At 39.6% G+C, this 22,039-nt stretch overlaps 1 pseudogene across 1 annotated transcript; it reads right to left on the reverse strand.

Annotated features, from left to right (window-relative positions):
* Positions 1–270: 270 nt before the first annotated feature.
* Positions 271–17,496, reverse strand: LOC146371604 (scavenger receptor cysteine-rich domain-containing protein DMBT1-like; annotated as a pseudogene). Its single transcript, XR_014802748.1, has 13 exons — positions 17,450–17,496; positions 17,192–17,269; positions 16,876–16,902; positions 16,441–16,752; positions 15,085–15,375; positions 14,657–14,971; positions 14,291–14,581; positions 6,562–6,869; positions 5,861–6,160; positions 4,161–4,466; positions 2,455–2,769; positions 1,052–1,360; positions 271–951 (listed from the first exon to the last, which is right to left on the reverse strand). The product of XR_014802748.1 is annotated as a scavenger receptor cysteine-rich domain-containing protein DMBT1-like (transcript).
* Between the last annotated feature and the right edge of the window lie 4,543 nt (positions 17,497–22,039).

Here is a 22,039-nt window from a genome sequence, read left to right on the forward strand (position 1 = left end):
ACATACACACACATGCATTGAAAAAACAGTCATGAAAAATAAAGTACACCCTCTTTCCATTTGAAGGCTCAACCTCAGCTGAACACGACATATTACACTGTGTGCCGTTTATTTAACAAAAGCTAACCCAAACAGCAGAAGCAGCCTCCAAGTTTATTCTTACTGCTTCCATAGGAATTAAGAGTGCAAGAGGCAACCAGGTGTTAATCAGTCAATCAAATGCACTTTATTGGCTGATCATCAGCAAGAAAATCAGAAAGGACAACCATATTTAATTCAATTACATTTTATTTTTATAATGCCAAATCACAAAAGTCACCTTAAGGTCTATAATAAATGGTTTATATTGCAGCGATATAGAGGGTCCTAACTGAAAAAGAACAGAAGGACTTTTTGGAGATGCTAACACTGTAGAGAGAGAGATCTACTCTACTTGGTGTCATATTCTATTGTACAGAACTCACAGGTATGAAATGAACAGAGGCAAGTGAAGGTGCTGCCTCAAGTGACTGATATTGTGTCGGGACTTTAGATCACCATTGTATGAGGTGACACCAGGGAGATGCTGGGCCTTTCCAGTAAGGGAAAAAGTTGTTTATCATGGTATGTATATCAGAAATAGTTAAATTTATCAACAATTATACAAAACTGAGCAAACAAAGCACAAAGTTACTGATCTATAGTCAATATAGTATATAGTACTTATAGTACTTATATTGACTTATAGTCAATATAAGTCAGAAGCATTTCCATGAGGATTTCCATTTCCATTTTCTTTTGATATTCACAGCAGTATGAACTAATATCTACTTTAGGGAAGATGAAGATTTGTGATCTGAGAATTTATGGGAGAAATATCAAACGCATGTGTTCTCTTATTATAATGTAGATAATTTCATTTCCGTCACTCCAGTTTACCTCTGGAGCAGGGTTCATCGTGATTTCAGGCTTCTGTAGAGCAACAGAAACAGAAATTAAATGTTTGTTATGTATTAAGAAAATGGCAAGCAGTGAGCTAATTTGTCATTTCAAAATGAGCTATGCCTCTTACCTAAGCAGATAACACTGGCATCTTCATCATGCCCACAGTTATTTTCTCCAAAACCAGGATGCAAACAGTGTGAAAGTGCAGACTCTTGGCCTGAACATTCCACGTTATCCAGCCATATAGGGCCAGTGCCTCTACCAAAATGAGCACTTTCAGGTGCTGAAACGGCATGACCGCAACCAAGCTGTCTGCATACCACATCAGCATCGCTCATTTCCCGAAAGTCATCACACACAGTTCCCCACTGTCCTTTATAGAAGACCTCCACTCTGCCGGAGCATTCACCTGAGCCACCCACCAACCGGACTTGTTCTGCATAACAGAGCAGAAAGAGTGAATACAAATACAAAGGAACATCTTTAAAACAAACATCTACATACAGTTCTCAAAAGACATCTGTGCTGTACATGTGCGCACAATATATTGTACAATATTTTCACATTAATATGTAGATCATATGGCTTACATGCAGCTACCAGACTCTTTCGATTTTCAATGAATAACAATTACTTACGTGTAATATTACTTGGATATTATATAGCATTTAGTCACTTTTATTTAAAATGAAACATTAAATGTGTATACTACTCAGGTATATAGTATGTAAGATAAGAAACTAATGAACTACATTAGGGTAGCTGTGAAGGAAGAAATGCCAATCCTGGCTTTTACAAAACATACCTGCAAGAACCTCTACAGCTTACATATACCAATTTATAACAAATTATACCAAGCAGCTCTTGGTTTTACCTACTTCCTTAACTTACAAGCATGAAAGTGCTGTAGACTTTTTTTTTATCTGTTCAGGATAATGTAAAAAACACTGTGTTTTCAAAAAATAACAAACTAAGCATTTATTTGCATTGTGCAAATGAAATCACAATTTTTCATGCCTCAGTTTTTGTGGAATCAAATACTGATGAATTTCCTCTATATTATGTATTGTCTCATATGTTAAAACAAAACATCAAATTAGTTTCAGGTTCTTAAAAATGAACCTACATGCTTTTTAACAGCCACCAGGAAGTGACATCTGTGGTTTGCAAAATGCCTCCCATCCTACCGAAGTTTGAGGGAAAATGAGTTCTAACTTGACGCCTATGAAAACTTTCATTCTGAATTCATGGTCTCAGTCATTCAGGTGTACTGGTAAAAACATTTGCCTTACAGGTGAAAAATTCCCAGTTTGCGACTGGTACGCATAACAAACTCAGCAAAACAAGGTTTTGTTAGTGTAACCCCGCGCTGGGGGTATCAAAGTATCAAGACGGTGATGGTGAAAATACTTATCTCAAAGCTCCATAACAGAACATCAGGGCAGCGGTTGATGAAAGTTAGGATTACCCTCATCATTCATACCATCTAATGTGCCAGAATTTTTAACACATAATAATAAAAGTCTTCACCTGCACAGAGAACACCAGCATCATGTTCATGCCCGCAGGTTGCTCTTGTAAAACCTTTGCCCGAGCATTGCTGAATAGAAGTCACAGTCTCAAAGCATGAAGAGCTAGCCTCCACCACTGGTCCACTGCCTGGGCCGTAAAAAGCAGCACCAGGAGCATTAATGGCACGTCCACACTCCAGAGTCTCGCACACCACTCCAGCTTTACTTAGAGTCCAGTCCGTGTCACACACTGTGTGCCACTGGTCGCCATGACGAACTTCCACTCTTCCAGAGCACTTATGAGTACCGTTAACCAACCGGACAGTCAAGCTTCCTGTGAAGGCAAATAAAGAGCACATGCAGCCACAGGATATGGAAGAATACAACATAAATACAACAACTGTGATGTATTTAGGTATATTATACACTATTTGAATTCAGATACAATATTTTTTTAAAAATTATGAAGAACATTTAAGCTATCAATAATGTTTTTTGGCATTTTATGTAAAAATTCAGTAAAACATTTTTGTAAAACCAGAATTCAGTTAAGTTAAAAAAAAAAACAGAATTTGATTAATTACACACAAAAACAGAATTCAGTGATTAATTCATATTTTATTCACAATACAATATTGAACATGTCAAATGTTCAACCTGAGAAAATGTACAATTTTAACATCACAACTTGTAACTTCTAATCATTATTATTAATACGGAACTGGAGTGCATCAAATAAAAATACTAATAGTACCTGGAACTGCTGAGGATGTCACTTTTACAATATAGATATTAATGTAAAATCACAACTGCTGCACCTGGTTTGTCTAAAAACACGATTGTTTATACACCTTTTGTCGTGAAAGCTAAATTAAGACAGAGCTAGCTAGATGTGATTGACAAATAAATATATAGGGTACTGTAGCCACATATCACCTGTGGGATGCAGAGCCAGGGTACAGCAGGATAGTACAGAGCAGGGGAGTGTGTGCCCAAATGTGTGGAGAACTGGCTGGGTTTCTGGCTGATCTCAGCAACAGAAAGCTGAACTGAAAAGACTATTTATTTACCATTATTACCGTTGATGCTGGAGGGGTTCAAAATGACCCCTGCAATCAGTTCTCATTTTAAGAAATTCCAAGTGTATTTTAAATTTGATTGCAATTCTAGAGAAAGTTGGAACAAGGCCATGTCTTCTATGAACGGTCTGTAAACATTTGCAAACTAGGAAGACCAGTTGCTGGACTTCTGGGAGAGAAATGAAGGAATGAAGAAGAAGGAAGCAATGAAGCTTATGTGCAAAAGAATAGCATACTACATTAGCTGTAGTATGGTGTTTAGCACTGTCTCACTGAAATATACATGGAAACAGATGTTATCTTGCTGGAACCATCTGTTTCTCTCAAACTTGTATCTGGATTTCAGCATTTTTGGTGTTTTGCCAGATTTTCAAGCTGCCAGTTTCAAGGGCATTAATGCACCCTCATACTGATGCTGTTGCTTGAACTAAACACTGATAAGCAGTGTGGTCCCTCACCTCTTTACTTCACAGGATACAGCTTGTTTTCCAAAAATAATTTCACTTTTTGATGATGTTAAATTCTTTTTTATGTTCTATTGTGAATCAAATATGGATTTGGAAATCTTTGCATTTATTCTTTACTTACATTTTTAAAAAGATCCAAACTTTTTGTTTTTGGAACTGGGTTTGTATGTTTTTCTTACCTGTGCAGAAAACACCAGCCACTACAGTGTTGTTGCAAGTCCTGTCTGGATATGGATATGGTCTTTGTTGACACTGATTCAATGTAGACTCTTTTCCATTGCATTCAATTTGATCCGTCCAGGTCTGTCCTGTACCAGGGCCAAGCTGAATAAGCTTATGGGGCCTCCCACAGTCCAACTGTCTGCACACCACTGCTGCATCATCGATGTCCCAGGATTCAGCACACACAGTTCCCCACTGGCCTTTATTGAAATACTCTACTCTTCCATCACAACGAGTGGATCCACCGGCTAATCTCACATTACCTGGAAAGCAGAGTTGTTATATAAATCTAACATAAATCTATAAATACAAAGAAAAATGCAAAGAAAAAATACAAATGAATCATAACACCAACAGACCATTTTAGACTTAATCAGCTATGATTTCTGCATCATACAGATCGAATATGTTTTACAGCATCAAAAATGACTCAGAAATTGCTCTCTTCATAGTTTCAATGTTGCTGACCCTTGGCTATATTACCCTCACTGGGTGATCAGTACATCATCAGATCAATAGCATTTACCATTGTAAGTGGTTAATATTCATCTGTTGTCTCACATTGTGTTTGCTAAATGCTGGTTGTAACTGCTCCTGAAGGTTTTTCATGTTCGAAGTAGAATAAAGGGCCATGCTCCAACTGATGTTCAGCCAGTATTTTAATCTTCTTTTCACCAGGAAACACCGTGAAAAACTATGGTGAAATGATCAATGAAAATACGGATATTACATCAGCAGAACAAAAATTACAACTCAAATAAAACATACACACAAAGTAAATGCACCAACATACCGTGTGCGCCTTTCTACTGAACATTCATGAGCAATTGTAGTCCATATCTTCTATATTTCCACCTTTTACACAAGCCAGCATTCTCTTTCTGGCTCGAGCCTTCAGTCTCTGGTGACATGTGCGCTTAATTGAGCATCACCCCAAAGCATGCGCACCACAAAGCGCCACACTCAGGCCCACCAGTAGGTGGCGACAACACAACATGAATCCAGATTAAACACCAAATTTTGAACATTGCAATCACATAATAATTACATTTCAATGCGACGGCTACACTGGTAATGGTGAAATCACTTGTTAGGCATAAAACAATTTGCCATATTGTATTTGTTCTATCTAGAAGTAGACTGTCCATTTAAAGGTATCAAAAAGGTCAAGTTGAACTCAATGAGTAAAGGGATTAATTATGTGTAATAATAATTTAGAGCAATTCAATAGCAAAATTGTGTAAAGGAACGGCGAAGAAGAGAGGAAAACAATATAAAAACAAAGGTTCAAAGATGCAGCTTCATGCTAAATAGTAGCGGCCAGCTAGCTGACTGAAACATGTGCATACAGCCTATTTACAGCATCTTATATCTTATATGGTCCAATTCTTTTGTGTCTTTTCTGTGTGTGCTTTGGCTGGCCTAATCCTATTGATCTTTTCTGGGTACATGCACAGCTATAGCACACATATGTGAAGATAGTGACATAATTTATAACTCGGGTTGTACCTGATGCATTAACACATGTGTTTAGACTACAAAAATATTGATCTGATGGTTTGCATGAACACTTTAATTGGAAAAAATCATACTTGATCTGTTTGATAAAGAACTTCATGGATTCATTTTCTTTTTGAAATATAACATCAAGTCTTACCTGAGCATACCACAGAGGCCTCTTCAATACCATCGGTGATAGATCTGGTATAGTTCCTAAATGTGCACTGTGTGACAGAGCTCTCTCTACCATTACAGTGGATCTCATGTTCTCTTAGATCTTCACCTTGACCAAATGACCTTGAAATCTTGACAGGATCTCCACAATTTATCTCTCTGAACACCACTGTGGCTTCATTCATTCCCCAGTTAATATTAAATGCTGGTGACCAGTGTTCACCATAGTGGACCTCCACCCTTCCTGAGCACATGTCAGTCCCATTGATGAGTCGAATGGTAGCTACAAAGCAAAGAGGACAAAATCAGCAATTAGTTGGTGCCTGAAAATTGCATTAATTGAAATCCATACAATATTCTCACTGATGTCATGGAAATAACTGTGATATAAATTGTGGTGGGCCGTGAACTGCGGTGCCGTGCGGATGCGCCTGCACGGCATCTGCAATTACGCCCTCTGTGTTAAAACATGGGGAATCAGTGTTGTAAGTTGGTGTAAGTGTGGTTGCAGCCGAGAGCTGCAGCCGCATATAATAAAGATGGCTCTAAACACCAACCTCTGGACCTGCCGTGACTCAATCACGCCACATAAATAAAACAGAAATTCTGATCAGAAAAAAAATTCCAAAGTCATATCTAAAGATTAAAAAAAGACACAATATTTAATGACAAAATAGTTTTTACCTGAACAAATCACTCCTGCATCTTCACTGTGGCTGCAAAAAAAGAGGGGCTATACCTGCAGTGCCCAAGGGACGTCTCATTACCCAAACAGTTGACAGAAGAATACCAGATCACTCCTTGGCCTTCACCAAAGAAGGCATTAGATTTTGCTCTCTGAGGTGTTCCACAGTCCATGGCTCTGCACACCACCTCAGCATCTCTGAAGTCCCAGTCATCATCACACACTGTTCCCCACCGGCTGTTATGCAGAATCTCCACTCAGCTAGAGCATCGGTCAATGCCGTTCACAAGCCTTATTGGTGGTTTACCTGAGTGCACACGTTAAAGTATTAACAATGAATATTTCAATCTCTTACTCTTTTTTAAATCCAGTATTATCAGATTTTTAAGGATATCTTCAACATGCTGTATGCTGATAAGTGTCCATCATTATCTGAAATGCAACCAAAAGAGGTTAATGGCTGTCCCCCTTTTCAGACAATAGCTCATACTGGACAGTTCGTATGTCCAAGAAACTTTAAAATGTGGTTAACTTCAGCAACAGGTGTATTTTAACCCAAAACACAGTCTTTCGCCAAATGTAACCAGGAAATTGGTATACTATTTGAATTTAAATTGAGAACATGTACAATATTCACTTCTTTTGAGTTTTATGGCAACATGATCCAAAAAAGTTGGAAAAGGTTTGTTTTCCACCAAGTTTACCATTCTGTAGCATCCCTTCTTCTCTTAAAAACAGTCTGTAAAGATCTGGGAACTGAGGATACCAGTTTCTAGACTTTTGTAATAGGAATGTTATTCCAATTTTGGATGACATAGGGTTCTACCTACTCAAACGTCCTGAGTCTTCTGTGTCATGTTTTGTGATGCTTAAAATGTTTTCAATTGGTGAATTGTCTGAATTGCAAGCCAGTTATTCAACAGTAGCCATGCTGTTGTAATGAAGTTTATTGATAAGTTCAATAAGAAAAACCAATGGTCTCACATCTGTCCGCTCCCAGGTACTGCCAGCTACATCTAACCTTCACATCACTCCAACTTTTCCATGCTGTCAAGCGCTTCATGACATCACTAGTCTAGTCGGATCACCTTTTCCCCAGCCTTCTCGAGGCCATTCGGCATTCATGCCGCATACTTTAAATCTCACTGCACCTCTCCTTTACAGTCTCCTTCATGCAATCGTGTCCATGTCTTTGTCACGTTCACACTATTAGATGCTCTCATCTTGATTCATGCTCAATAATCCAGGTAAGTAAATGCCAAAAGGTTGATTCTGTTCATCTGGATGTGGCATTTTCAGTGGGAGAAACGTTTTGTCACTCATTGAAGGGGCTTCTTCAGTCTCAGCTGACTGCAGGTTTCCCCAACCTTATAAACAGTACATTTGCACAATGACTGAAACTAGCCAACCGAAAGAACAATGGGTTGTGAGGTCAGTTCATTGATCATTAGTATGCAAATTGTCATGACCATTAATCAACAACCGCTGATCAAAGACCGTTGATGAAAGGCCATGAGCACCATTCACAGAGAGGTGGGGAATGGCTGCAATCATAGCATTGTAAGATGGTGAAAGATGTACCCTTAGGTCTTCTTGACTCCCCGCTCAAACCAGCATTCCTAATGCTAATAATTAAAACCCTCAACCTTTTCTATTAGTCTAACAGGCCTCTGGCTTTTGTCTGCTTACTGATTCTACTAGCCAAATCCAGGCTTTTCACTCATCTTAAGCCATCTCAAACTTTCCCCTCTCAGATCAAAAATCAATTTGTGCACCTTGTGTGAAGTTTCTGGGCACTTTAGGCATCTTAGATAATAAAATCCTGCTGAAATTTCCGGGCTCCCCATCCTTTAACTTCCTCCCCTGTTTGGCCGTCTAACTCTCTTTCGTCAAGTCATTTTGCCTTCTTTCAAGTCATGTGCATTTACTTTAGATTGTTTATTATGGCTCTCCATGCATTTCTACTACTTTCTGTCATTTTTTTTTTTTCATGGATTGGTACTAGCATTGGTAATAGTTATTAGGAGAAGTCCTCCTGAGTTTCTGCTGTTTCCTGTCCATCACAGGAATGATTCAACCATACTTCTTATAAGGTAAAATTGGCAATACGTGCATACAATATTCATGCCATTATAGGACCATCTCCCTTGGCTGCTGCTCTAATGGAGGATCCTGTTGCTGTAAAACCTGTATACACATTTCACCATTTTTGATCTACTTCCACATGTGCCAGTTTCATAGGCATTCATGCATTCATATTGATACTGACACTCATTCTATAATGAACTAAACAGGGTGCAGTTTGTTTTCTAATAGAAATTGAACTAAATGCTGATAACAAATCCCTCTCCTCTTTATTTTGGAGTACGCAGATTCCATGTTTTCCCAAGAAAATTTCAGATTTGGTATTATGTTCTATTGTGAATCAAGTATGGGTTTATGAGATGTCCAAATTATTACATTCTGTTTTTATTTATATTTTACACAGCATAAAAAAAATTTAGACTTGCGTTTTCATGTTTTTCTTACCTGTGCAGAAAACACCAGCCACTACAGTGTTGTTGCAATGAGATGGTTCTATTGGACACTGAGTCAATGTAGACTCTCCTCCATTGCAATTAATTTGATCAGTCCAGGTATGTCCTGTACCAGGACCAAGCTGAATAAGCTTATGAGGCTTCCCACAGTCCAACTGTCTGCACACCACTGTTGCATCATTCATGTCCCAGGATTCAGCACACACAGTCCCCCACTGGCCTTTATTGAAATACTCTACTCTTCCATCACAATGAGTGGATCCACCGGTTAAGCTCGCATTACCTGGAAATCAGTTGTTATATTAGTGTAACAAATATTATTATATTACTATACATTAAATCTAACTTTTGTTTTTTTAATTACATTAATTTTTCTTTTCTTTTTTTAATCACACAGACTGTCATGGTCTTGGTTTAATGTACCCAGTGTTTGGAGTTTTTCTTGTGTTTTTGTCATTTTGTATTATATTTAAGTCCGCTTTGTTGGTCTTAAGTTTATTCTATAGTACCTAGTTTGTTCTGTTTAGATTTTGTTTATTAGATTCCCCCGTGTGTCTTTGCCCTCCCTCTGTGTGCCTGTGTATTTCATATTTCCTAGTCCAGTATGATTATACCATTTAGTTTATTCTGTATTTCTAGTCTTGTTCTTGCCTTTGTGTTTCCTCCCCTGTTAGGTCAGCCTTGTCTTCATGTGCATCTGTCTGTTCCTCTAGTCAGTCTGCATCCCTGTGTACCTCCTGTTTTACATTGACAGTCTCTTGTCTCGTCTTTGCCGTGTTTCCGTCTTGAATCTAGTGTCTGCATCTTCCTCTGCTCATTGTCGCGTTTTCCCTCATTCCACACTGTGTGTTCTGTTTGCCAAGCCTGCCTTCCTGCATAGTTGATTCCCAGTTTAGTTTATGTTGGTGTTTCTTGTTCAGCAATAAAGCTGCGATATTTCATTTTCCTATCGTTGCCCAACATTACACCGGTATTACCGTGAACGGTATGATATAGCGCAGCCCTATCCTGGGGTCTGCATTTGGGTCCTCCCTTCCTGCCTGCTGCACCCAGTTTATGACAGAAGATCATGACCACACTATGGACCCAGCAGACTTAATGTTCGGGAGTTTTGAGGAGTATGTGCGCCAAATCATCTTTCTGCGGGGGCGGTGGATCATTCCGACCCGCGAGGGAGAGAAGGAGGAGTGCCAGCAAGAGGTCCGCAGCCTGGTACATTCCTGGCCCCAGCCAACCTGGCAATAGCACTTGCCGCTAGTTTTGATCCTCCATCCCTCCAAAGGGAGGATCTCACCGTCAACGCCTCTGCCTCAACATCACCATCCAGCTCACCCGCCACTTGTGCACAGTTCCCAGGAGGAAGCGGTGTTCGCGCCGTTCCAAGTCTCAGCCAAAGACAATTTTTCTTCTGAGCCTCCACGTCCTGTGGGTAACACTGCCTCATCATTGAACACTAGTTTTAAGTCAGCATGCCTACAGACTCCAGCTCATATGGGTTGAACAGTGCTGGACAGTTTGTAAAATCTGCACCGGAGGGTTATTGTGACTGTGTTTCTGAGAGTGACTGTAATTTCAGGGATTCCTGTGTTTCCAAGCTTGAAGTTTCTGAGAGTAATTTTGTGCCTGTCCTGGAAACCAGTGAAGTTTGCGTCTCAGGGCTCACTAATGTGCCAGGTGATGACTGTACTCTTGTGCCTATCAAGCATAAAACTGACTGACACACAACCAGACTGCAAAGTACTAATTACCACCAGTAGTGGTAATTCTAAAGACCCTCCTGTAGCAACGATGGTTAAGGTAGCCAAGGAGGCTTATAGCCATGAGCAGGCCACCTCAAAGACTAAGTTCAGCTTTCCTGAGATAACCTCTCCCAAGACTGCTAGTTCTAACCTGGAGAGCTTAAGAACAGCAGATTTTCTAAGGCCAACCAGCTAGGGCTGGGCCATATCATACCGTTCACAGTAATACCGGTATAATGTTGGGCAACGATAAGAAAATGAAATATCGCGATAGAATATGGGTAAAACGCGCATGCGCAGTGCCTTTGTTTTCATACGCACATGGTGGAAAAAGCATGGCGGCGACAGAGAATGAGAAGGGCGAAAGCGGATCGTTGACAGTGCCCCTTATAATCCCATGTGCCTTATGTATGAATTCTGGTTGTGTTTACTGACCTCGAAACGATTTTATGTGGTACACGGTGCTCGAAAATCTGTCAAATGTTTTAGTACAAGCTTGATGGATTGTCGGAGCATTACAGCTATCGTAGGCAGGAGCCTCGCGGAGTGATACGTATTGTGCTTCATCATAATATTACTGTATTGTGTGTGTATAACGTCTTTTTAAGTTTTGTGGATATTAGACATGGTTATGTTGGCCAATTTCCACTGGAAATGCCTTTTGGTTAAACTGTCAGCAAGGAATTTGCATTTGAACTGTTAAATTTTTATATAACTTTAATGCACATAAAAAACATCTCCTTGTGTAAGTGAAAATACATTGATGGGGGTTGTTTTGCACAAAATAAAGTTGTGGAGTTGTAAAGTATTTTGTCCAGTGTCAATTATATCATCAGTTATATCGTTATCACAAATTTTCAAATGTATATCATGATAAATATTTTTGGTCATATCGCCCTGCTCTACAACCAGCCCTAAATCTATATTTTGTGAAACTGTGTTTGGCACCATTAACCTTGTTTTGCCAGTGACTGTGACTTTGCCTGGGCCTAACCCGGAGACTGAGCTGGATGTCTGAGGTTACTCTGGACCCCGGGAGATTCTCTCTTCTATTGCAGCTGGAGGCTCTGGTGAGCCGTCTCTGCCATCTGCTCCCAGGGCTGCTCGGGCCTGGCTTTCCCCTGCACATGTACCAGCTCCTCAGGTGAGGGTGGCTGAGGCCCAGCTGGTCCCTGCTTTAGTCCCCAGGCTGGCGGAGGCTCCATTGGTCCCTGCACCCATATCAGCTCCTCGGGTGGTGATGGCGGACAACCTGCCTGTGCTTGCGCCTATCCCGGTTTTAAGGCTGAGAGCAGCTGTGACCCTCTGCTGTGACCCCCTGCACCTGTTTCAGTTCCTCGGGTGGGAGAGGCAGAGGTCCAGCTAACTCCTGCACCTACACCGGTTCCCAGGGTAAGGGCAGCCAAAAAACCAGTTCGTCACTGCATCCGTATCTGTTCCTTGGGTGGGGAAGGCTGGTGTTCGGCCAGGCCCAGCACCTGGTTCCTGTTTCCCGGAGGAAGCACTTCATAGTCAGTCACCTGCTCAGTCGACACCTGTTCCTGCTGGAGGCTCAGGAGAGCCCATCCAGCACCTCCTTGTGTCCGCTGACGCCACTGGTGAGCCCGTACATCCATCACCTGCTCCACCATCTGCAGCTTCCATGGCGTCATCTGCAGCGCCGTCACCTGCAGCACCACCACCTGCGGCTTCCACGCCATTGCCTGCAGCGCCACCACATGCTCCACCACCTTCAGCTGCCACACCCCCACTGGTGCAACTGTTTGCTCTTTCGCCTGTGGCTGCCACGCCGCCATCTGGTCCAGCTTCGTCCAGCTCCTATGTCTGGTCTTGCACCCACTAAGCCACGTCCAGCTTCTTTCCTCACGGTCAGCCTCCGTACCAATTTCACCACAAGCCTCAGCGTCGTCTACACGGCTGTCATCCGGACCTGCTCTGTCACCGTCCACGTGGCCGGCCTCTGGACGTGTTCTGTCGTGGCAGTCTTCTACGCAGTCAGCCTCTGGAGCTACTCTGTTTAGGACTATGGTGCTGTCAATCCCCAGGTCGGCCCCCTGAACTGCTCTACTATGGACTGTTGTGCCGTCGGCCTCTGGGTCGGCACCCAGAACTTCTTTTGGAGTTAGCAAGCAAGCAAGCAATTTATTTATATAGCACTTCCAGACAACCGCCAGCTGAAAAGAAAGTGCCTCTTTGGATTCATGGTTGACCCAGCTCCTCGGTTTTGTTTTAGACTTCTGCTGCTGGGATTTTGATTTTGTGGACTCTGTTTTCCTAAACTTCAGCATTTTTTGTTTTAAACTCTGTTTTTGTTTATTTCTGGACTTGGTTGGCATTCCTTTTTCAGTAAAGCTGTTTATGAGTTTACGTTTCACATCCTGGAGTCTGCATTTCGGTCCTCCCTTCCTGCCTGCCGCACACAGTTTATGACACAGACATAAAGCCAAATATCAGCATAGTTTGGTAGCGGCTGGGATCTCAAACTTGCTCATCTCTATTGGCTCCCCATTGTTTCAAAAACAAGGAGAAAAAGAAAACAAAGAAGCAAAAGATGAAGACACATAAACAAAAAATAAACAACATTTATATTAATATCAAGATTTTTTCTTTCCATTCTCAAATGTTAAGTTTGTGAATGAAAAATTAAAATAACTTTAATATTTTGTTTATTAAAAAGGATATGGCCATGTCTATTATCTAGCGCCTTTTCCCCTATTTCTTCTAAATTTCATTAAACCTAATGGTGGTGGTTAGTATAAATGTGCACATATAAAAGGGGACTCCTGTGTTCCCCCTTCTATGTATCAAAAATGCTACAAAGTAAGTCATGAAGGAAAAAAAGAATTTAACAGTGTGTTGACAAAGTTTGACTGCTAACTCTACTGGTTTGTGAATATGACCTCATGACTTAATGTGTGGCTGAGGTCTAAACAGAAACTGTCCTTTTTTTGCTCTTTATTTTATGTTTTATTTAGCATAAAAAAATCAGCTACTTTTGATTGAGTTAATTTCAACATGCTTATCACTCAAAGTGGTCTGCAGAATTCTATAATCAGTCTGCTTACAATTACGCCTAGATTGATTGATGTAGACATTTACATATTTTTTTCTCCTTCCGCTTCACAATTTTTCACTTTTGTTGATAATAAAAGTAGTTAAAGCGAAGGGGCTGTATTACCCTTGCTGGCTGATATTAGTACATTGTCAAATGAAATAGAATTTAGCATTGTAAGTGGTTAATATTTATCTGCTGTCTCACATTAAAGTTGTATTTGCTAAATGCTGGTAATTTTAATAGTGAAGTAACTCTGTGACCAGGCATTAAATAATTGCCATATCACAAGGTAAAACTAAAGAATGCACATAGGCTAGTCTTTTCTTAATGAGCAAACATGACCTTTGTTATTCTTGGAAAGCACTAGAGGAGCATATCTATAGTTTTTGTCTCTTACCTGAACATACAAGAGAAACACCTTCACATGACCCTCTGTGTTCTTGCAGTTGACACTGGCTGATAGAGTTCACATTATCAGAGCATCTACTTGTGAACCCTTGCAGTGAGCTGTCACCAAAGTAAAAGATGTCCTTGGAATTTTTTGGATCTCCACAGTTGAGCTCCTTACATAGGACTGTAGCTTCTTTAAGGCCCCAGTTATTACTACAAAGTTTCCCCCATCGGCCATCATGGAAAACCTCCACTCTGCCAGAACAGCTGTCAGTCCCATTGATCAATCTGACTGTCTCTGCAAAGCAGAATTTGGGTTTTTAGGATTTTCATTAAAACTCAGGTTTGAAACTCAGAATACATCCTGTGTTACCTGAGCACACGAGACCAGCATCTTCACTGTGGTTACAGTCATATACTCCAAAACCTTTGTGAGGGCAGTCAGCAAGAAACATCTCATGACCAGTGCACTCCATCTTATCCAGCCAAATCTGATCTTGACCTCTCCCAAAGTAAGCCTTATATTTGACTGAGAGAGCATTCCCACAGTTCATCTCTCGACATGCCACAGTTGCTTCTTGCATTCCCCATCTGTCATCACAGACTGTTCCCCATTGTGAACTATAGTAGATTTCCACTCTACCAGAGCAGCGATTAGTCCCATTCACCAGCCGAATGGGTTGACTGTCTGTTAATTTAAAAAAAAATGTTGAGGGCAAGTTTTTTCAGAAAGGGCACAGTCTAACAGTGTCACTTTTACAATTAATTACTGATAGTTTTGTGAGCACATGTGTGACTTACTTCCACAGACAACAGTAGCATCATCACAACTTTCATTGACTTTTAGAAGTGAGCACTGTGAGACAGAGGTCTCATTTCCAGAGCAGATAGTTTTGATTGCAGGCAGGGCATGTGCATCTCCAAAATACAATGTCTCAGTCTGAGTGGGTGGATCGCCACAACCAGCTTCTTGGCACACAACCTGAGCTGCTTGTTTGCCCAAATCACTGCAAACTCGTTTCCACTGAGCTTCGTGGTAAATTTCTACTCTGCCATTGCAATGAGTGGTTCCATTGACAAGCCGCACATGTCCTATAAAATATATAAAACTAAATGGTTAGTCTATGACAAATAACACTGTGAAAAAGTATGAAATCCACTCTATGTATTTCCTAATAACCTTAAGACTATAGACAAGGGAGAACATTTATAGCTAATTTTATAGCAAAACTGAATTCAGTTATGAAAAGTGATATTTTCCCGTTTTTGGTTCCAATTAAGGGGAATACCTCTCTAAGGGGAAGTTAGTCTTTCAGTATATTATTTTGATCATTTTTAGGTTTATTTGGGCAGGACCTGGTTAACTAAGACCAGCATCAAAACTGGTATTTTTAATTGACATTAAATACACAAAATAATTGTTTGTAATCAACATTAAACTTTTAAAGCAAGAGTTCTATACTCGCAGCCTTTTTAATTAAAAAAGAATGGGGTTAATGTTTGAAGAAATGTCACTAAAGTTAACTGGAAAGATAAAGAAATTCCCATTACATTTGACTACATTTTAATATACTGGCTCAAATTCTTAAGTTCTTTATTCTTGGGGCGAAACATATGGATACGTTACGTTACGTTACGTTCCAGTTTGGATTCAGGAGACAGACACTATCTCTACTTTTAAGATTAAAAACTTTCCTTTTTGCTAAATCATATAGTTAGGGCTGCATCAATGAATCCTCCCTTATGCTGCAATTGTCAAAAGCTGGTAGTCAATTTCTCTTGACAATCATGTGTGCTGCAACTTGTTTTCCTGAAGCCATTCCTCTTGGAAGATCACTGCTCCCACCATAACTAAGGCTCTGCTTAGATTTTTCTCAACATTCGGTCTGCCCAGAGTTATTCAAACCGACCAAGACAGCAATTTTTAGTCAAAACAGTTTAAGCAGTCTTTGCGACTCCAGCTGACACATCCTTATAGAAGTCTCAGCTTCTACCTGCCGACACTAGCTTAAGAGAATATTACATTATACTAGACTGACAAAGTTCTTAAAATGTGTGTATAAACAAAAATAAATAAATAAATGAATACATATCTTACCCTGTGCATGGGGTACATGTAATGTACAACAAAATATGTCAAACATTATCTAGACGTACCCAAACAGACCACTCCTGCATCTTCACTGTGGCCACAGTTATTTTGCCCAAATGGTCTGTGCTGACACTGAAGGATGGAAGACTCATTCCCAACACACTGTACATCATCCAACCAGATCTCATCCTTTCCACGTCCAAAGAAAGCACCATTTTTGGCCTCCATAGCTGTCCCACAGTTTAGCTCTCGACACACCACCTCAGCATTGGCAATGCTCCACTCATCATCACAGACAGTTCCCCAACTGTCTTGGTAGAAGACCTCCACTCTGCCAGAGCAACGCGAAGGTCCGACCAGCCTAATTTTTTCACATTCTGGATATAAGAAAAACAAAACCACAAAGGATGTTCAATGTTTTACCTAGACCTTAAAAACATAAAGGCAGTTTTTTAATGGAGAAATCCAATTATCTTAATATTCGTGGGTTATTTACTGACCTGTAAACTGCAGCAAACTCAACAGGCCTGCAGCAGAAATATATAGCAAAGTAGTCTGATTAAATCTGACAGTTAGGAGATGTGAACTTAGATACAAAACAAAACTCTGTGTTAACAGTCTACACTGTAGTCTGACCGATTTGTTAAATATATTATAAATATGGAAGACAAAAGGATCCTGGATAGTTTTAAACTGATCCAGTAAATAAACTCCCACTTCTCACTCATGATACTAACACACAACCAAACCATGTTTCCACTCAAGAAAAAATATGTCCACATGAAGTCAAACTGAGAAAAAACTCCAGTAACTCACCAAGAGACAAGTGAAAAATAAATTGTTGTTTTTCATCCAAAATGAGGATCATATTGTGTCTTCAGTGTTGGTCAAATGCTGTAAAACATAACAGTGAATTTGAAAAATGGCTTTACATCTCTCCGAACCCCCTGTCTTTAGAAAAGCTTTGTTTAGTCTTTTTGTTTTCACCAAAAGCTGATAATACAGTCCTCTTTAAATTCACAACGACTAGAAATCTTTTAAAAATGAAATCAGTATTTGTAATAAATTGCTCACCCTAAGGATGAGCCGATGAACAAAAACCCCAATGAACAAATTCCTTGTTATAAATCAAAATCTAGCTGGACTTGGATTGCAAACTGGAGAGATATTGACATTTTCATCAATCATTAAAGACAAGTCGATGAGTGGATTTTGTTTTTCACTAAAGCCTACATATACTATTTTTTTTTAAACAGTTATCATATTCATCATAAAGAGAAACAACATTTTACATGATGTTGCAAAAGATAATGAAAGACAATAAGAACAAGAATGATAGTGCAGATCTCCACCAAGGTGGCTCATTCTCTGGCAGTTTTTACTTTGAAAGGAATAGTATTTGTATAGCATATCTTATGTACAGTATATAAAATTTAAAAAAAACTTTGTTGCCTTTGTTCTTTTTAAACATGAGTAGTATGTTATGGAGCATAAACAATGCAAAGTGCAAGTTTTCGTCATTTGCCCTGTTTGAAACTCATTTTAATATACTTACCATAATTTTGAAAATAAACAGTTGTCATTTTTTATGTGAATATACTACATATGTAGCATTCATTTCATTGTTTATAAAATTTGTTTAAATGTTTATTTTTGGAAATGTTGCCAATAAAAATAACAAAATAATTTTTGATGAAATTTTAACATTTTCTGACCTTGAAGAAGAGGTCAGAAAGAAGTAATGCGATGTTTTGAATCCTTATATATCATTCCCTATATGCCTATATGTTGTCAGTACAAGCAATGGCATTAGGTAATTAGTTTTGAAGATCTCTATATACATTACTATAACTTGACCTTCAGAACAATCACTTGACCTTGAAGGAGAGATCAAAGGTCAAATGTGACCTCTTACTTCTGGTATTGGTACTTTTTGGTACTTTTTATATGCTAACAAAACACAGTTAAGTTTTTGTCAATAGCCATTCATTAGGTTAACCTTGAAGAACATACTGAATGTAAGGTAAATTTATATTGATTGTTAAGATGACCCCACTTTACACCCCTACAAAATTTTGGCATAATTTATTCAAAACTTTGCAAGCTGTCATGTTTATAGATAGAATGAGACATACATAAACATGCACACATGCAACAGCTACCAAGAACATACCTCCTTTGGCAGAGGTAATTATTTACTCACAACAACATAGATAATTGGGAAATCAAGGTCAAAAGGATGTTTTTGTGGTTGCTTGTTGTAAAATATCAGTCAGTAAACTTAGCGACTGACCTACTTCTGTGCTAAACCTACTTGTAGTTATCATTCACATCAGCTTTAATTTCATTTTAAGGCCATTACTAATGCAGACTGCAGCCCCAAAACCTTCAGATGGCATCTGAGACTGAAGGGCTTCAAAAACAAAAAATGTCTTCAAAGGTATCATTTCCACGAAAGCCACAGAACTGACCATTTGGACTTCACAAGAGAGCACCAAACATGGGACAGCCCACACACCCACACCAGTAGCTACTCTTTGTTTCTCACCTCCCTCTGGAATACAAACTTCGAGTAATCAGGACCCTGGAACACCAGACATAAAATATTCCCTCTAAGCCAGAAGAGTTAGAAAGAAACTCAGAAGAATTTTCTCCAACTATGACATCCTAGTGTACTTCAGATCGAGCCACACCCTCAGACAAAAACTGGTTCATCCCAAGAACAAAACTCGAAACAGTACAATATAGTGTATCCTGTGCAGTGCAGCGAAGAGTGCTCAGATCTCTATATTGGAGAAACTCAACATCCCCACATGGCACAACATAGAAGAGCCACCTCAACAGGACAAGAAAGAGGAGTGAAAGATGCCATCAAGGTACACTATGAACGACCAACCTTGAACAGAGAGGGTGGCTTACGTACCAATTGTCAACCACCTACAACACAGTTTTGAGATCCCTTCCCTGGTGGCGAGACAGATGAGTTACATGTGGTGAGACACATGATTAATAATGGACAACTTAAAGGACAACTTCCACTAGGGATTAAATACCTGGGACTCTCCACCATGTGGTTTTAGAACTGAAGAAGCTTCTTGGATGAGAGGTGAAACACCTTCAAGAAACGTCCATTTTCACACTTTAGAGATCCAAAGTGTGGAATGGACATATTGGAACGCCATCTCTATTACACGCTTTGCTATGATATCAGGTTGATCTATAATAGCCATAACTAAAGTTAATCTGCTGGTTAGTTGCACAGAGAGCACCATAAAGCACGGTAATAGGAAACCGGAGTTTAGTATCTTGAACTGGCTACATGAGAATAATGTAATAAGAAAATAATATATTTATCAGTCCTTTATTTATCCAGATAAAAAAATATCATAGAGATTTCTATGAGACCTGGCATATATAAAACTGTCTGTTCACTTAATTTAATATTATTTCTTACAAAGTCTTATTGCTTATTTTTAAAAAAAAAATCCTCTGAGAAGCTGTTTGGTTTATTTGTTAAAATCTTACATGCAGTGAAGATGTCCTTGTAATCAATCTTTCACAAAAATGGGTCACAGCCACAAAGATTGTGGCTTCGTGGTCTAGGGTGTCCAAACGGAGCCAGACATTGTAAACAACGCAATTTTCTATTTCCAAATTTTATCACTGGGAGAATCGATCTAACATTAGAGAATACTGGAGTTTGAAAGGCCAGTAGGTTAAGCACATATTGCACATATTGACATCTGGGTAAATCATTATAGAATCTGAGATTCTCTGATAGGAAATTACCTCACAAACCTACCTGACAACACCGTGGGTGGTCTGAAAAACAGGCCGATCATGTCACAAACAGGATAATAGTCTAATAAGTAGAAAGGCGTGTATATACCAGGGTTACAACTACAACAGCAATTTCAGCACTAGCAGTATATTATCATGTTGTTGGCTCATATTTGTGCTAACATTAGCCTTTTGTTCTTCCTTAAAAAAGTACTTTATTGGAATACATAGTGGGAGTCACAATGACTTAATGAAATTGGAGAAACTGGTACCTTTGATGCTGTGAAATTAGGCCTACAAACATCCCTTCACCCGTGGACACAAATTTATACATTTCTGTTTTTAATTTAAGGCATTTTGACCATTTCTTTTACATATTTTATAGACAACACTGTATCGTCAACACTTTCAACGTCCAACTGTTCACCCTGCTTCAGCTTGAATTGTTCTGCCATTCTTCACAGGTCCACTAGTGGCCACTCCTGTTTCCCCACTGAAAAAAAGCCAGATAAACTTTCCCTCCACTACATTAGATACACCAGTTCAGCTTCTGGTCCATCCAAATGTCCAATCAGCCAATAACATGACAATATCTCAGTGCATTTAGGCATGTAGACAAGATAAAAGCAACAGAATGGGGAAGAAAGATGATTTAAAGGACTATAAATGTGGTATGGTTAATGGTGTCAGACAAGTTGGTTTTCTGGGAATTTTCTCACACAACCATCTCTAGAATTTTTGGAAAAAATATCCAGTGAGTGGTTGTTCTCTGCATGGATCCATTCTTGTATCAAGGCTGGTGCTGGTGGTGTAATCGTGTATGGGATTTTCTGTAGTTAGCTTTGGGCCTCTGGGTGTCAATCAACAAGTCTGCAGAACTGCGTGATGCTATCATGTCACATGTGCCAGAATCTCAGAGGAATGTTTCCAGCACATTGTTGAATCCTTGCTATGAAATTTAGGCAGTTCTGAAGGCAAACAGGGTCCAACCTGGTGCTATCAAAGTGTGCCCAATAAAGTGGCCAGTGAGTGTATCATATAGCTGCTCCCCATTGGAAGTAATTGACTATGTGCACGTTAGCATATGCTACTTCCGGTGCGGAAACTCCTGTGGGGATCTTTGTTTCCGGTGTCCTATTCGCGCCCGGTTTACGGTCCAAAACAAGTTAAGCAAATGAATGAATCAAGCGGCGATTTACATTTCTATAGATGTCTTGGGCATTTACCCAATATATCTGTAAATGATGTTCATCGACTTGTCAATATTTTTTCCCCGCGCCTCAGAGCAAAAGAGAAAATGGATTCAAATGTTATATTTCTCAGCTGTCCCTCGTTTATCGCGGGTGTTATGTTCTAAAAATAACCAGCGATAGGTGAAATCAAGTAGCCAATTTTATTTTTTGACGGTGCAAAACGTTTCGTGGACATCGTGGACATACAGTACTGCACTTCAGAGTCACACTGCTAGCAATCGATGCAGCGATTCTGTACTGTACAGGAGAGACGTCACGGAGGAGATCGTCTGCAACGATCCGGACGCAGGACACAATGTGACGTAAAAAAAATAAGCATGCAAACTTGCACTAAAAAATCTGCGAAACAGCGAGGTGAAAGGTGAACCGCGTTATTAGCGAGGGACCACTGTAATTTTTAAGGTAAGTCACAACATACCCTTCGTACATACTAATGTATAGAAACCCTTACCAGCAATCATTCATTTTTGTGTGGCTTTTTTCACGGTTTGTTAACATGCTGTGTAGGTGTGTACTTGACTAGCTGATATCGACATAATGGGGGAAACATCTGGTTTGACTATTCTTCACCTGTACTTTGAATGATGAACATTTGCCTGTTTAAATCATAAGACCAGTCACTATACAGAGA

This window comes from Perissodus microlepis, chromosome 15 (genome assembly GCF_051167445.1).
Source record: "Perissodus microlepis isolate ML-2025 ecotype Zambia chromosome 15, ASM5116744v1, whole genome shotgun sequence".
Classification (NCBI taxonomy): Eukaryota; Metazoa; Chordata; class Actinopteri; order Cichliformes; family Cichlidae; genus Perissodus; species Perissodus microlepis.